Here is a 14,427-nt window from a genome sequence, read left to right as displayed (position 1 = left end):
TCCAGATGTAGCCAGAGAAGGCCTCCCAAGAGGACTTTACCTTAGTAATTTAACATGGTTCAGAGTTGTGGCCCTCTGTTTTAAGTGCTCAGATGTCAGCTTTTGCCAGCACGTGGAGGTTTTTTCCTCCAGGGCAAAGCTTATGTTAACTAAAGTATAAGATTGACGTATAAAATATCTATGCCAATTTATAAGTTTTCAGTAAGCAATGTAACTGTCACATGGACCCAGACTTGCAGTAATATGATCTGTTGGGGATTTTCTGCCTGTGGGCTGACATACATAGGATAGGGCATTAAATGAGAAACTTTTTTGGGAAAACATAGAATACAAAAAAGGTGAAAGAGTTATATGGCTTGTGTGTTTCAAGACATTCATTTATTTAACAAATATTTATAGATTTCTAACTTCGTTTGTGTTCTGTGCTAGGGACCGAAGAATCAACAAGGAATTACTAGTAGGCACGAGCCCTCTTTGATTTGCAGTTTAGTTGGAGAGGCAGACAATAAACTGACAATTACAGATCAGTGTCAAAAGTTCTCTTTTTAGGTTAATGCCAGAGTGATATAGAAGGACCTAGAAGGGAAAATGAGCCTTGGGGGATCAAGGTGCACTTCCTAGGAGATAAGGTTATTTGAGCTGAACTGTGAAGAGTTAGCCAGGCAGATCAAGGAAAGGCATTGGGGGAAGGGCACTGCTGGCAGAAGCTGCAGCCTGAGCAAAGGTCTGGAAGCTGGAGAGAGCAGAACTTTCTAAGAACTATAAGTAGTTCAGTAAGGTTGAGGCAAGGTGGAATGAGAAGCCTGGCTATCAGACACAGACCTAAGTAGGTCTGGACTTTATCTCCATAAAAGGGAGCCGCTGAAAGTTTTTGTTTGGGTGAAGGGGCAGAGTACATCTTTCAGGCTGCCGTAGTTCAGCCAATACTTTGCATTCCTTTCTTCCAAAGAATTTTCCATGAATATCTGGAGGAAGTCCACACTCCTTTTCCGAGAGCACACAATCCTTCCTTTACCCACCCCCAGCCTTATACCTGCTGCCTCATTGTGCGCTGTGTCGCTCCAGACCCACCAAACTTCACAGCTTCTCAGATTCACTTCCCAATCTTTAATTATGCTTTTGTATCCCCCACTCCTGCTCACCCATGCCACTTTCAAAAAATGTTATTGGATTAGTCTTCCAAACTAAAAGGCAATACATGTTCCTTGCGACACAGAGATATGCAAAGAAAGAGTTAAAACTTTCTCCTTTCCTCCTCCACCACACACATATACATAGTGCTTTAAAATATATATACTTTTAACTAAAATATATCTGTGCTATACAATTTGTATGGTTCTCCCCTGCTCCCCCAACAGAATATCCAGTATTTGCTGGATGCCAGGCCCTATGCTTTATCTCACTTACCCCACAACTACCGTATAAGGTAGGTACTGTTATCGCCAGTGGATAGACAGGGAACTGAGATGTGATTAATTTGCCCAAGGTTACACAGATAATGGGAGCAGCAATTTGAACTTGGGCAACGTGGCTCTCAAGTCCACTGCTTTTTGCTATCTTCCAAATAATGCTATTTTTGTTGTTTTCAATAACTGTACAATATTTATATGAATTTATTCAATTATTCCTCTGTTGATGAATGTCGAGGTTGTTTTTTTGCCACTTAAAATGCCTCAATATGTAATTCTCCGAAGTGGGATTTCAGGTCAGATGTCATACTTATTTTTATAAATCAGTACCAAATTATGACCAAATTACGTTCCAAGGATTGTGTAGCATTTTTGTATCCCCAAGAATCATGGGACAGTACCTGTTTCCTTATACCCTCACTAGTTCTTTTTCTTTCTTTCTTTCTTTTTAATAAATTTATTTATTTATTTTATTTATTGACTGTGTTGGGTCTTTGTTGCTGCTCGTGGGGCTTTCTCTAATTGTGGCAAGCGGGGGCTACTCTTCCTTGCGGTGCTCAGGCTTCTCATTGTGGTGGCTTCTTTTTGTTGTGGAGGACAGGCTGTAGGTGCAGGGGCTGCAGTAGTTGTGGCACGCAGGCTCAGTAGTTGTGGCTTGCTGGCTGTACGCACAGGTGCAATAGTTGTGGCGCACAGGCTTAATTGCTCAATGGCATGTGGGATCTTCCCAGACCAGAGATCAAACCCATGTGCCCTGCATTGGCAAGCAGATTCTTAACCACTATACCACCAAGGAAGTCCCTGCTCTCACTAGTTATTATGATGCTGATATTTTTAGGTTTGGTATTTTTTTTGGCACTTTGGTCAGTAGAAACAGTGCACCTTTGTTTTGCAAGAGACTTTTTTTTTTAATTAATTAATTTATTTTATTTATTTATTGGCTGCATTGGGTCTTCGTTGCTGCACCCGGGCTTTCTCTAGTTGCTGAGAGTGGGGGCTACTCTTCATTGTGGTGCACAGGCTTCTCATTGTAGTGGCTTCTCTTGTTGTGGAGCACAGGCTCTAGGCGCATGGGTTTCAATAGTTGTGGCACATGGGCTCAATAGTTGTGGCACACGGGCTTAGTTGCTCCGTGGCATGTGAAATCTTCCCAGGGCAGGGCTCGAACCCGTGTCCCCTGCATTGGCGGGCGGATTCTTAACCACTGCGCCACCTAGGAAGTCCTGCACCTTTGTTTTGATTTGCATGTTTCCTGACTACAGGTGCAGTTGAAAATTTTTCTGTGTGTTTTTGAGATATTTGCATTTCCCGTTCCATGATTTGTCTATTCATTTCCTCTCCTGTTCATTTTTTCTGCTGGATTTTTTGTCCTTGATCATTTTTTGGGGGGAGGGAGCATGTTTATAGTAGTAGTAATATTAACCCTTTTTCTGACATGTTCACATATTTCCTCCTCTTCTACGTTCATCATTCTTTTGACTTTTTAAAGGCATCCTTTAGTTTAATTTGTATGTGCTCACATCTGTTGGTCTCTCCCGTCAAGACTTTGGGGCTTCTTGAAATTGACAGGTCTCTCTCTTTATTATGGATTGGAACAGCCAGCCAGGACGCTCCTTGGAGGGTGCTTGATGGGCTTTGATGAGTTTTCTCAGACTCTTTTACCTTTGCTGCTGCCTTGCCATCTCCTTCTGAGGGATCTGTTTTCTTGAGATTTGTTATTACATTCAAGCAAAGCCTTTCTGGCCTGGGAGTCATTTGTCACTTATAAAAATGTGTTTGCATATCTTTGCTCTGATTCACTATGTGCTCATTTTGTTTTTCTCTTCCAGTTTTAAGAAGCAATTACCATGGGGTGGAGTCTTCTATTTTATATTTTGAGTTTTGGGCCATCTTTAGCCTCTGAGTTCTTAAGCTTTTTAGAGGCAGTTTAGAGGGAAGATATGCCCTTGATACAAGACTTTTGTATGGTGAAGATAAATTGGGAATGGGGAAGTTGTGGGCTTGATAGTGAGTTCGATTCTGTCTTTGATTACAGCTGTATAATCCTGGGGAGGTTGTTATAAGCCTCAGGGCCCTTTTTCATAAAATGGAAGTGATGATAGTACTGCTCTGAGGCTGCTTTTGGACATAGGATCGGCCTCTCACAGTTTATTTAGATGTTTCTTCCTTTTTGGTCACATTTCAAGAATATTTTAATGAGGTCAGGTCTTCACAGATTACCTTGGTATCCCTTTTGGCGAAACAAACTCTTTTCATTTGCTGTCAGCTTGTAAAAGCAGGATAAAATTTCTTGGCCTTAAAGACCGGCATTCTTTACAGCCCTCTGAAATGAACTGCCCATATTTCATCATTGAAAAGAGAAACATTAAAACTCTTAGTGGAAATTAAATTTGAGGCCATTTTATGCAAACCATGGCTCAGGGCCAAGGATATAAGATAGAGCATGTGTAGGTTGGGGGTAGACGCTAGGGAGGTGTCTGGCCTGCATTTTGATGGATTTCAAAATGTGCAACAGAATTCATTCCAAATCGTCATTAATGGGCTCATAGAAAAGAAAGTTAGAGGGAGTCTAGATTTATCACCTAGGCCTCTTCCCCGGCCCTCAAGCTGATGATCATGAAACGAGTTAATGAAGGCAGTTGGTTGAATTGCTCAATTGATAGTATTCCTGGATAATAACTAATTTTAGAGGATTTGGGGTTGAGTACTGATTCTGAGAAGCTAAATAGGAGAAGTGGGTCTCAGGAGAACTTACGTGATGGTCTTTGTTTGTCTCCCACCTCCACATTTGAGGCAGCACTGACCTGCTCTTTGATCAGGATCCAATAGACAAAGGGAAGGAGGCCTAAACCAGGTCCTAGCTCAAAAGTCTTGCTGTCCTTCAAACTCAGGCCTTGAAGGGTTCAGACTTTATGCAGGTATTCAAATCAACTACCATATTTGAATGCTGTGTGCAGGACACTGTGTAGGATGGTGTGTGTATGTTTGAGAGAGGCAGAGAGACAGGGGTTGGAGAGGGAGAAAGCGGGGTATAAGTCAAGTTTCTTGCCCTCAAGCAGCAGAGGTTGCTAGTAACTCAGATGCTTAAGAAGTCAGGCATATTAAGTTAGTTAAGTAACTTTGCATATGTAAGAGAAACAACAGAGTAAACATGATAATTGACAACAGATACTTGTGTCACTGACCATAGGAGGTGGTGTGGGCTGTGGTAAACTGGAGTGTGCATCTCTATTTAACAGGAACAGTCCATGCAAGGATCTGGCACAGTGGTTCTCAAAGTATGGTCTCTGGACCAACAGCATCAAAATCACCTGAAGCTTGTTAGAAAGACTTTTTCAGTCCTATCCCAGACCTAATGAATTGGAGACTCTGAGGATGGGGTCTTGCAGTCTATGTTTTAATGATCTCTCCCTGTGAGTCTTATGCTCCCTAAAGTTTGAGTGTTGCCTTGTGGGAATTTGGGCCCAGTGTTGCTAGATCTTTTGACTTTTCAAGAGAAGCTGGAAAACTAAATCTTTATTGGAATCTTGTGATTTTAAATATAAAAACTAGAAGGCATATTAATTTTTGTGGGGGAGGGAGCAGAGGTACCCTTTGTAGGCCAAACTGCAAGCCAAGGAAAGCACATCTGTGGGCCTTGGGGTCTCCATGCCTCCAGTTTCAACTTACAATAAAGTAGTCAAATAGTTTGTTGACAATAGAGTAATTGAAAATACTATTGGATTAGAGGAATGACAGTGTGTGTTTGTGGGGGTGGGGGGCAGTGGGGCGCAGCAGGGTGTTAGAGTCTGGCAGGAGGAGGCTTTTAAGAGCTGCACAGATTCTGATACTTTCCCAGCCCAGGTGCTTCCTTCCTTCCTTCCTTCCATGGCCAAAGTCCTAACATTGTCAGCCACTGTTCCTTTTGCAAGTGCAGAGCATCCCTTGGATATGCAACAAAGGAGGAAAGAAGTTGTGTCACAGGTCTAGAGTGCTGTGGTTTATAAACTGCTTTCACATCTGTCCTTTTGTCAGATCCTACAACCTTGTGCAGTAGGTGTGATGGTTATCGTCTCCATTTACAGCTGCTGAAATAGGCTGGGAAGAGGTCAAGTGATTTGTTGAAAGTCACGTAATTTGTAAGGGGTGAACATGAGGCTAGATACCTAATCTTATAATTTCTAAACTAGAGTTTTTCTCCCATATAGAGTTTTATGTATTTATCCATACCATCATATTTTGTTCTTTCTTTTTTTTAATTATTTTTTTTTTTTTTGGCCGTGGCATGCGGGACCTTAGTTCCCTAACCAGGGATCAAACTTGCACTCCCTGCAGTGGAAGCACAGTCTTAACCACTAGGATCTGATGTGGCTCACTTCAGCATCAGTGGTGACTGGTTTTTTGCCATTTCCATGACCAAGTCTCAGCTGGTCCCCTCCCTGGCTTGGTGTGCTGCTTGGGACCTCAGATCTGTGGGCTGGGAAAGTATCAGGTTTTATAAGTCTCCTCCTGTCAGACGTTGATACCCTACTGTTCCCCCCCCCCCGCCCCCGCAGACACACACAGTCATTCCTCTAGTCCAACAGTACTTCCAATTACTATGTTTTAACAAGATATTGAATCCCCCAGACTAGTCATCCCTCTTGGGACCCTTCTCCATCACCAGCTTTACTTCTGGGCTCTGTCTATTTGTGGGGTTCTGGGTCTCCTTGTTCAGGCCTGTCTTGTCACCACTAAGCCTCAGGGGGACATTCTTGAGTCCAGAGCTGTCCCCAGTACTGGTGATACGTGACCTGGACATCAGTTGTCTGGAAATGGACTAAGCACCCTGACTTGCTGAATAGCTGCCAAAGCAATGGCTTTCTGACATATGGCAAATTTGGATGATGGAAAGTGGACATTATTAGGGGAGCTAGAATTTAGGATTCTTCAAGTATTCTCCCTAGTCTAGCTTAAAATGCAACAGTCATGCACGTGGGTAGCACTACCAGAAGAATTTTAGTAGTTTGAAATTTCTGGAGTTCATTAAATGCTACAGTTGACCCTTCAACAGCGGTGGGGGGCAGTGCTGGTGGAATTGGGGGACCCTCCTGGTGGAATTGAAAGTCCACATATGACTTAAAGTCAGCTCTCCCTATATGTGTCCACTTCCTCCGTATCAGCGGTTCCACATCTGCAGATTGAACCAACTGTGGATGGTGTTGTACTGTAGTATTTACTATGTAAAAAAAAAAAAATACGCATATAAGTGGGCCCATGCATTTCAAATCTGTGTTGTTCAAGGGTCAACTGTACTCTCAATAGTTCCTGAATGTGCAGGATTTAGGTGGACATTGTGGCTGGCTTCCTTCCTTCCTTCCTCCCTCCTTCCCTCCCTTCCTTTCCTTTTTGTGGCTGTCTTCGACATAACCTTTTGAAGAGGTTGTTTTCTTCATGTCTGGAAACTGGCCAGGGAGGGATGGTGGGGAGAACTGGTTACTGTTGGGTATCTAGGTACTTATAGCAGGGCTCTGCATATTAATTACATGAAAAGCTGTTCAGTCTTCTCTTTCTCGTTTTCACTCCAGACCATTATTGTGACAGACTTCTGTGTGAGTTTGAGAGGGAGAGAGACAGACAGACACAGAGAATGAGAGACAGAGACAGAGAGACAAAGGGGGAGAGAAAGAGAGAGAGAGAGAAATACTTAGTGACCAATAAAGCACTGCCGTGCAGAAATGGCTTGGTACAGCCCTGCTGTGAATATTTGTAGAAAGAAATGGAACCTTGTACCAGGACCTTGCTTTGCCCAGGATTGGCTTAAATTACAGTTTTTTATCAAAGGTGGCAGATCACCAGTGGGAAGGGTGTGTTTCAGTCTTATCTTGGATACTTCCTTACTTTACTTGACTTGATTCAGAAACTAGAGAACAATTTAGTGTGTAGCTTGTACCATTTCCTTTGCATATAATGAAAGTTTTATTTAAAGTCCTCATAAGCATTTGCACTGTTTTTCATCAGTAAGGATAATCAAATGAGAATTGTAAACACTTTTGAGGCCATTTTTACTTGACAAAACAGTTCTTCTAAGCTAGCGCTCTCTCTTTCACTGTCTCTGAAACACTTAGGGGCAGGAGAATCAGACTTTTATAGGAAGAATATGAATTTTTGTGCATTATCACATAACTACTCAAGGCTTTTTCATTTTAATAATAAAAAATTTTAAACCAGAAAGGGACTTATTGATATGCTGGTCTCTAACTTCTTTCAACAGAAATATGGAGTGCAAAGTATTTCTCAGATTTTTTAAAAAATACAGCAAGATATTTTAAATTTCCCTTAGTGACCGCATAGAATGTCATTTATCTGTCTACTTCAACACAGAGGTGTTGGGTAGCATGTGAAGGTTGAAGGTGGCTTAGAATAATAACAGCTAATTTATACAGTTATGTGCCAGACCTGTTCATATATGTTGGTGTATAAGTTCACACACACACACACATACATACACACACACACTCACTCACTTAATCTTTGCAGTAATATATGGGTCAGGTATTATGAATATCACAACTTTACACATGAGCTACGAGTTTAAACAAGTCTCCCAGGTCACACAGCTAAAAACCAGTCACTTGCATCCAGGCAGTCTGTGCTATATGGACTCCCCTCACATGTTATTGCAGGGTTCAGTTGAGGATCAATCTGGCATCTGTGCCAAAGCTGTCCCACAGGCCAGTTCTCTTGTGGGACACGGCTGCTATCACTCAGCAGTCCCCATAGGCTGCAACAGCTGACACCTATTGAGTCCCTACCTACATTACCTCACCAATTCTCCCTTTAGCCTTATGAAGTAGGAGCGATTTCACCTCCATTTTATGTATGAGGAAGCTGAGACCTAGAAAAGTTGTCACTTGCTCAAGATCAATAGCCAGTAGGGCCAAGATTTGTCATTATGCTATCCTACTCTCCTGCTCAGGAGCCAGGCTCCTAACTTCTTTGTGCTCCTAGTGAGTCTGCCAGCACACATTTTCTATATATCATGACTGTTTTGCTAGGAACTTCCTGAAATTAAGGTTTAAGAGTACTTTCAGAAATGGAAAGCCCAGTTTTACGGGGAATCTGGAAGAGAGGAGGAGAGAGAGACTCTTCCCTTTGGGGGGAATGTGTGGAATCCCATTATAGTGTGTTCCTGTGGGGGAAGGGGAGCACTGATTATTAAAATGGGAGCTCTTGGGCTTCCCTGGTGGCGCAGTGGTTAAGAATTGCCTGCCAATGCAGGGGACACGGGTTCGAGCCCTGGTCCGGGAAGATCCCACATGCTGAGGAGCTACTAAGCCCGTGTGCCACAACTACTGAAGCCCAAGCACCTAGAGCCCATGTTCTGCAACAAGAGAAGCCACTGCAGTGAGAAGCCCGTGCACCACAGCGAAGACCCAACACAGCCAATAAATAAATAAATAAATAAATAAATAAATTTATTTAAAAAAATACAAAAAAAATTAAAATGGGAGCTCTTAAAATATTCACTGTGGATGATTACATCTTGGCCTTCATCCTTAGTCAACAATTAGCATTTGGTTCCACTTTATTTAACATACAATGTATATTTCTCTTTCACACATTCATTTGGACACTGTTGATGCCTTAAATATTTTTTTTAATTAGTTAATTTATTTTATTGGCTGTGTTGGGTCTTTTTTTGCTGTGCGCGGGCTTTCTTTAGTTGCGGTGAGTGGGGGCTACTCTTCATTGTGGTGCGCGGGTTCCTCATTGCCGTGGCTTCTCTTGTTGCAGAGCACGGGCTCTAGGCACATGAGTTTCAGTAGTTGCAGCACATGGGCTCAATAGTTGTGGCTCATGGGCTCTAAAGCGCAGGCTCAGTAGTTGTGGCGCACAGGCTTAGTTGCTCCGCGGCATGTGGGGTCTTCCTGGAGCAGGGATCAAACCCGTATCCCCTGCATTGGCAGGCTGATCCTTAACCACTGCACCACCTAGGAAGCCCAATGTCTTAAATATTACAGCTGCCTACCTCATTTGTAAAGCTCTAGCAGAATTACTTGAAAATAGAATCAGCTCATCTACAGGCATACCTCATATTTCAGATTCGGTTCCAGACCACCACAATAAAGTAAATATTCTCAATAAAGCTAGTTACATGAATCTTTTGGTTTTGCAGTATATATAGAAGTTATATTTACATTATAGTCTTAAGTGTGCAATAATATTATGTCTAATAAAACAGTGTACACACCTTAATTAAAAATACTTTATTGCTAAAAAATGCAAACTGTCATCTGACGATGTAGGGTTGCCACAAATCTTCAACTGTGAAAAATGCGGTATCTTCAAAGTACAATAAAATGAGTTGTTTATGAACTATCAATATTATATTATAAAAAAGAATCATTGTAGTAGTGCCAATTATTATGAAATGAAAGTATAAATATATAATATTAGATTTTACCTGGGAATAATAAGTGTTTAATCCTGGCATCTTTCTTAGATCTCTCTTATTTCAACATCCTGTAAGCCTTTACTCTCTCTCAGTCTGTCTGGTAGTTGCTGGGATTATAAAGATAAGTAAACTATGGATCTTGTCTTCAAGGAATGTTCAGTCCATATTGGGACACACCTGATAAAAGGCTTTGAAAACACAAAGGGTGGGATGCAATTCAGAGCAGAGGAGTTGGGGTGAAGATGCTGGCCAGGAAGTCTCTTGGCAGAGACCATCCTGGAGTGTCTAGGGTATCACACTGATGGGGCAGGGTTGGTTGCTTGGCAGGTAGGCTCTGGAGTCAGGGGTATTCAAATCCCGACTCTGCCACTTACCAGCTCTTTGGCCTTGGGCCTTGATCTGGTCTCTCTAGGCCTTTGTTTCCCTAAGTGTAAGATGGGGTGACACTGTGAAGTTTACACGTGGTTATGGAATCAGGGGATGAAGCCCTTAGAATACTTAGAGTTGGACTTAGCACAGCGTAAGCATTCAGTGTATGAGAGCTGTCGTTTTATAATGTGTAACAACATGAAAGCATCCTATATCTTCAAATTCATGGACTTAGATTCTGCTTATCTCCTTCAATATTCACCACTTATCTAGATTCTCTAGTTTCTAAAATTCTTCTACAATGCCTCTATTTCTAAAACTACTGCTTAGCATGCTAAGGCAACTCTAGGGAGATACAGCAGGGGGAGGTGGTATTTGGGCTAAGGTGTTGTAACATCAGGGACAACCTTACCCCGATATGTCAAGAGTCTCTCATTTAAGACTGAAGGATGTATTCTGGTTGAGGGTTTGGGCAAATCTTTCTGACTCTTGGGTAAGAGTAAATTCTAGAATTAAAATAGGTTTTGTTCTTTTCATTAGGTATAAAGGTAAAACCCAATAATTATCCTCAAAATAAGGAGAACATCAAACCTCAAACCAAAGAAGAAATAAAAAGAAATTCCTAATTGTTTCCAACTTAATTCTTTTTAGTGAAAATATTAATCAGAAAAGTTGTCATCTAGGATCCCTGCCACTCCTTGGAAAATTAGGTTAAAAAAAAGTCATCTTGGATTTCAGTACAAATTTCAAATGTCATATTTTAAAACTTTGAAAGAGATGTGCAGGTTCATCGGTCTTTCTTTTGCACAGTTATATCTCCATTAACAAATGCTCTGGAAGCAAAGATTCTTTGAGTCAGCTGTGGTCAAACAAGAAAATCCTCATGAGACATGCCAGACAGGATAGCGTGAGCTCAGCCATGACTGCCTGAGAGCAGCCTCATTGAGAACCTGCAGGCAGCAGCAACTGTCTGTCTGTCTGTCTGTCTGCAGAGCAGCAAGGCTGCAAATCCTCACAGTTTATCTTTTCCTTTCTCTGCCATTTACCTCCCTTGGCTGTGATTCTACCTGTGCTCCCCGAGACGCAGGGCTGGTCTCTAGCCCCTCCCTCTGATATCACTTGTTTCCACCCATTCTCAGGCCCTCAGACTAATTTTTCAGAAGCCTGGGATCCTCTTTGTGATAATTCTTCCTGACCCACCTTTTGGCACTTTCCTTCTTTCAAAATGTGAAAGGATCACTAAGGCCAGATGGGGTGGTTCTAACTGTATATTTCTGCCAGAGAGCCCTGCTGTCCTTGGGAGAAGGTGCCTGAGACTAATCACAGTGCACTTTCTGGAGGTCCAGGCCCCCCAGCCTGAGGTAGTGAAGATGGCAGCAAAGACCCTGGCCACTGGTACCAGTGAATTCCCATATAGCAAGTCCTGCCCTGTCCCTCTCTCTTTTTTTAAAATTTATTTTATTTATTTATTTTATTTATTTATTGGCTGTGTTGGGTCTTCGTTGCTGCACATGGGCTTACTCTAGTTGCTGAGAGCGGGGGCTACTCTTCATTATGGTGCGCAGGCTTCTTACTGTAGTGGCTTCTCTTGTTGTGGAGCACGGGCCCTAGGCGTGTGGGCTTCAATAGTTGTGGTACATGGGCTCAATAGCTGTGGCTCACGGGCTCTAGAGCACAGGCTCCATAGTTGTGGTACACAGGCTTAGTTGCTCCGTGGCATGTGGAATCTTCCCAGAGCAGGGCTTGAACCCGCATCCCCTGCATTGGCAGGTGGATTCTTAACCACTGCGCCACCTAGGAAGTCCCCTGCCCTCTCTTCTCTCTCGCACCTTCATCCACTCAACTTTAACCTCTCCCTTCCCTCTGCCTCTGAGACTTCTGTTGCATATTTTACGTTTTTCAGAATGTCTAGTGCTATTTTAATAAGCATTTCGTCCTGTTTTCGTACTGTATTAAATATGGTGTCTGAAACTGGGATGTGGCTCGCAGTGCCTCATGTTATTTTTATGTTTGAAAATGAAGTTTATGACAAAGAAATATGTTGGTAAAATGTAATATCTCCATCAATAGAAGCAATTAGTAAACAGACTCAGTTGTCATTAAGGAGCATTTAAATTTGCTTTTTGACAAAATAGTGATTTATTAATAGTGATTAAAGAATATTAATAGTAATGCACCAACAATTGTTAATTTCTTATTTACCACATCTGCATTAAAATAACAATGAGGGGAATAAATATAGAAAGATTTCACTTGTAATTCTACCACTCCATATAATTATTATTTTTATCCTCCTGTGTTCTCTTCTAGGCCTAGACCATGTGTTTGTGAAGCTGCCAAATGGAGTTCCTATTGCAGTTCTGTGGTAGAGGAATTCTTGTGAAAAACTGTGTTCCATTTGAGGATTGTGCTTCAAACTAACTCCAGTAGTACCTACATTTTAACTTGCTGTGTTAGCCAGCTTTAGTCTGTTATATTAGAATTCTGGCTGCACTATTATGGTATTGAGATGCATTTTTATTTTTGTTCTTTGTTTTGTTTTTTTGGTGGTGGTGGTGGGGCTTTGACTTTACCACCAGCACATGGAAGAATAGCTGCATGACACTAGGTTTTCATTGTATGTTTCATTGTATATAGTGAGTTTGTGGGTATTAATAGGCCTTTACACCTAAGAGTTGAATTCCCTCTTTATCTTGGATTCCTGTGTACTGTTAACATTATGAAAAGTTCTCAGCTTAAGATAGGCAGTGGGTAGGGCCTGAAGTAATAATCTACCTTATTCTCCAAAAGGGACAGCAACATGTATTCCCAAGCTCGGTGGAGAAACAACTCCCTCTGGCCTCTCCCTTTTCCTAGTTTTCTTTCTGAAATTGTGGATTTCTTATCTTAGTATTTATAAAACTTGCCTGATTATAAAAATCATCTGAAGGGCTGGTGAAAAACACAGTTTTCTGGATCCTTTCCAGACCTACTGAATCAGAATTCGGAGGGACTGCTTGGTTTAAACAGGCACCCTGGATAATTTTTACAGTCCAGGCAGATTTGAGAAACAATAGTTTATTTGAAGCAAATTTATAGCTGCTGGCTCACACATTTGCTTAGCCCATGTTTAAAGAGAGATGGCTAGTAATTCCATCCTCAGGAGAATAGCAGCTGGGCAGGTCTTGTCCTTATCCTACTCCAAATATGGCTGTGGTTATGGCTATATGAAATGTAGCATAGGAGATCAGAACAGTGTGGGAAGATTATCTTGCCCCACCCAACGTCATCATCCAGAAGACTGCCACAGCCTTTACTTTGCCTCAGTGAAGACGGAGAAATGTGGAGATGGGGTTATTTCCTCTGTCACTTGCAACTTCAGAATTCCATTTCTCACTGAAATTATAATTATGTACATGATGGGATGTGTATACAATTAGAATTTTTACGTATGCTTTCTTCATGTAATTATTGGGTTTTTTAAAATCCAGTTTATGCACCTAAAAGTTCCTCCCTCATTAAGTCCAATGGTACTAATTTGAAAGATAAGCAGAGTTTGTGCAACTCTAGGTCATTGCCCAGACCTGAAGCAGTATTCCCTGAAGTAGGCTGGTCCCAAAGTTGGGAAATATTGGTGCTTTTTGAGTTTAAACTCACTTCCTGGTTTCTTCCTCTCACCCTGGGGCATCAGGGCTCTCCTGCTGTCCTCCAGCTGTCCTCCAGCTGTCCTCCAGCTGTCCACCCTCTCTATTCTATCTCCCTTCCTTCTGTGGCTGTGCCCCACGCTCCATAATCATCTTTCTTTCCCTTTTAAGTTCTTTTCCTGAGTCAAGAGATAAAATAGAATGTCAACAATAAAGCGTAACTCAATAACTCTCATCCTCTAGATTTGGTGGTTTCAGCCAGTGGGTGGAAAGAAAGGAATGGATGAAAGGAACACAGGCCATAGTGGGAATGGCTGATTGATGGCTTACTGCATTAACAAACTGTCCTGCATTGAGAACAGACGGGTGGTTGCCAAGGGGGAGGTGAGTGGGAGAGGGTTGGATTGGGGATTTAGGATTAGCAGATACAAACTGGTGTATATAGAATGGATAAACAACAGGGTCTTACTGTATAGCGCAGGGAACTATATTCAATATCCTGTGATAAGCCATAATGGAAAAGAATATAAGAAAGAATGTATATATATGTATAACTGAGTCACTTTGCTGTACAGCAGTAATTAACACAACATTGTAATTCAACTATACT

The 14,427-nt window shown here is 41.8% G+C and overlaps 1 long non-coding RNA gene across 1 annotated transcript in view; it reads left to right on the top strand.

The window, feature by feature from the left end:
• Positions 1–14,427, top strand: part of LOC130834854 (uncharacterized) — a 23,610-nt gene extending 9,183 nt beyond the window's left edge. Inside the window, exon 4 of the long non-coding RNA XR_009048790.1 lies at positions 12,505–14,427. This is a non-coding gene — a long non-coding RNA (uncharacterized LOC130834854). The remainder of the gene's footprint in view (positions 1–12,504) is intronic.

The sequence above is a fragment of the Hippopotamus amphibius genome, chromosome 13 (assembly GCF_030028045.1).
Source record: "Hippopotamus amphibius kiboko isolate mHipAmp2 chromosome 13, mHipAmp2.hap2, whole genome shotgun sequence".
Lineage (NCBI taxonomy): Eukaryota > Metazoa > Chordata > Mammalia > Artiodactyla > Hippopotamidae > Hippopotamus > Hippopotamus amphibius.
This window is presented reverse-complemented; position numbering and strand designations above follow the sequence as displayed.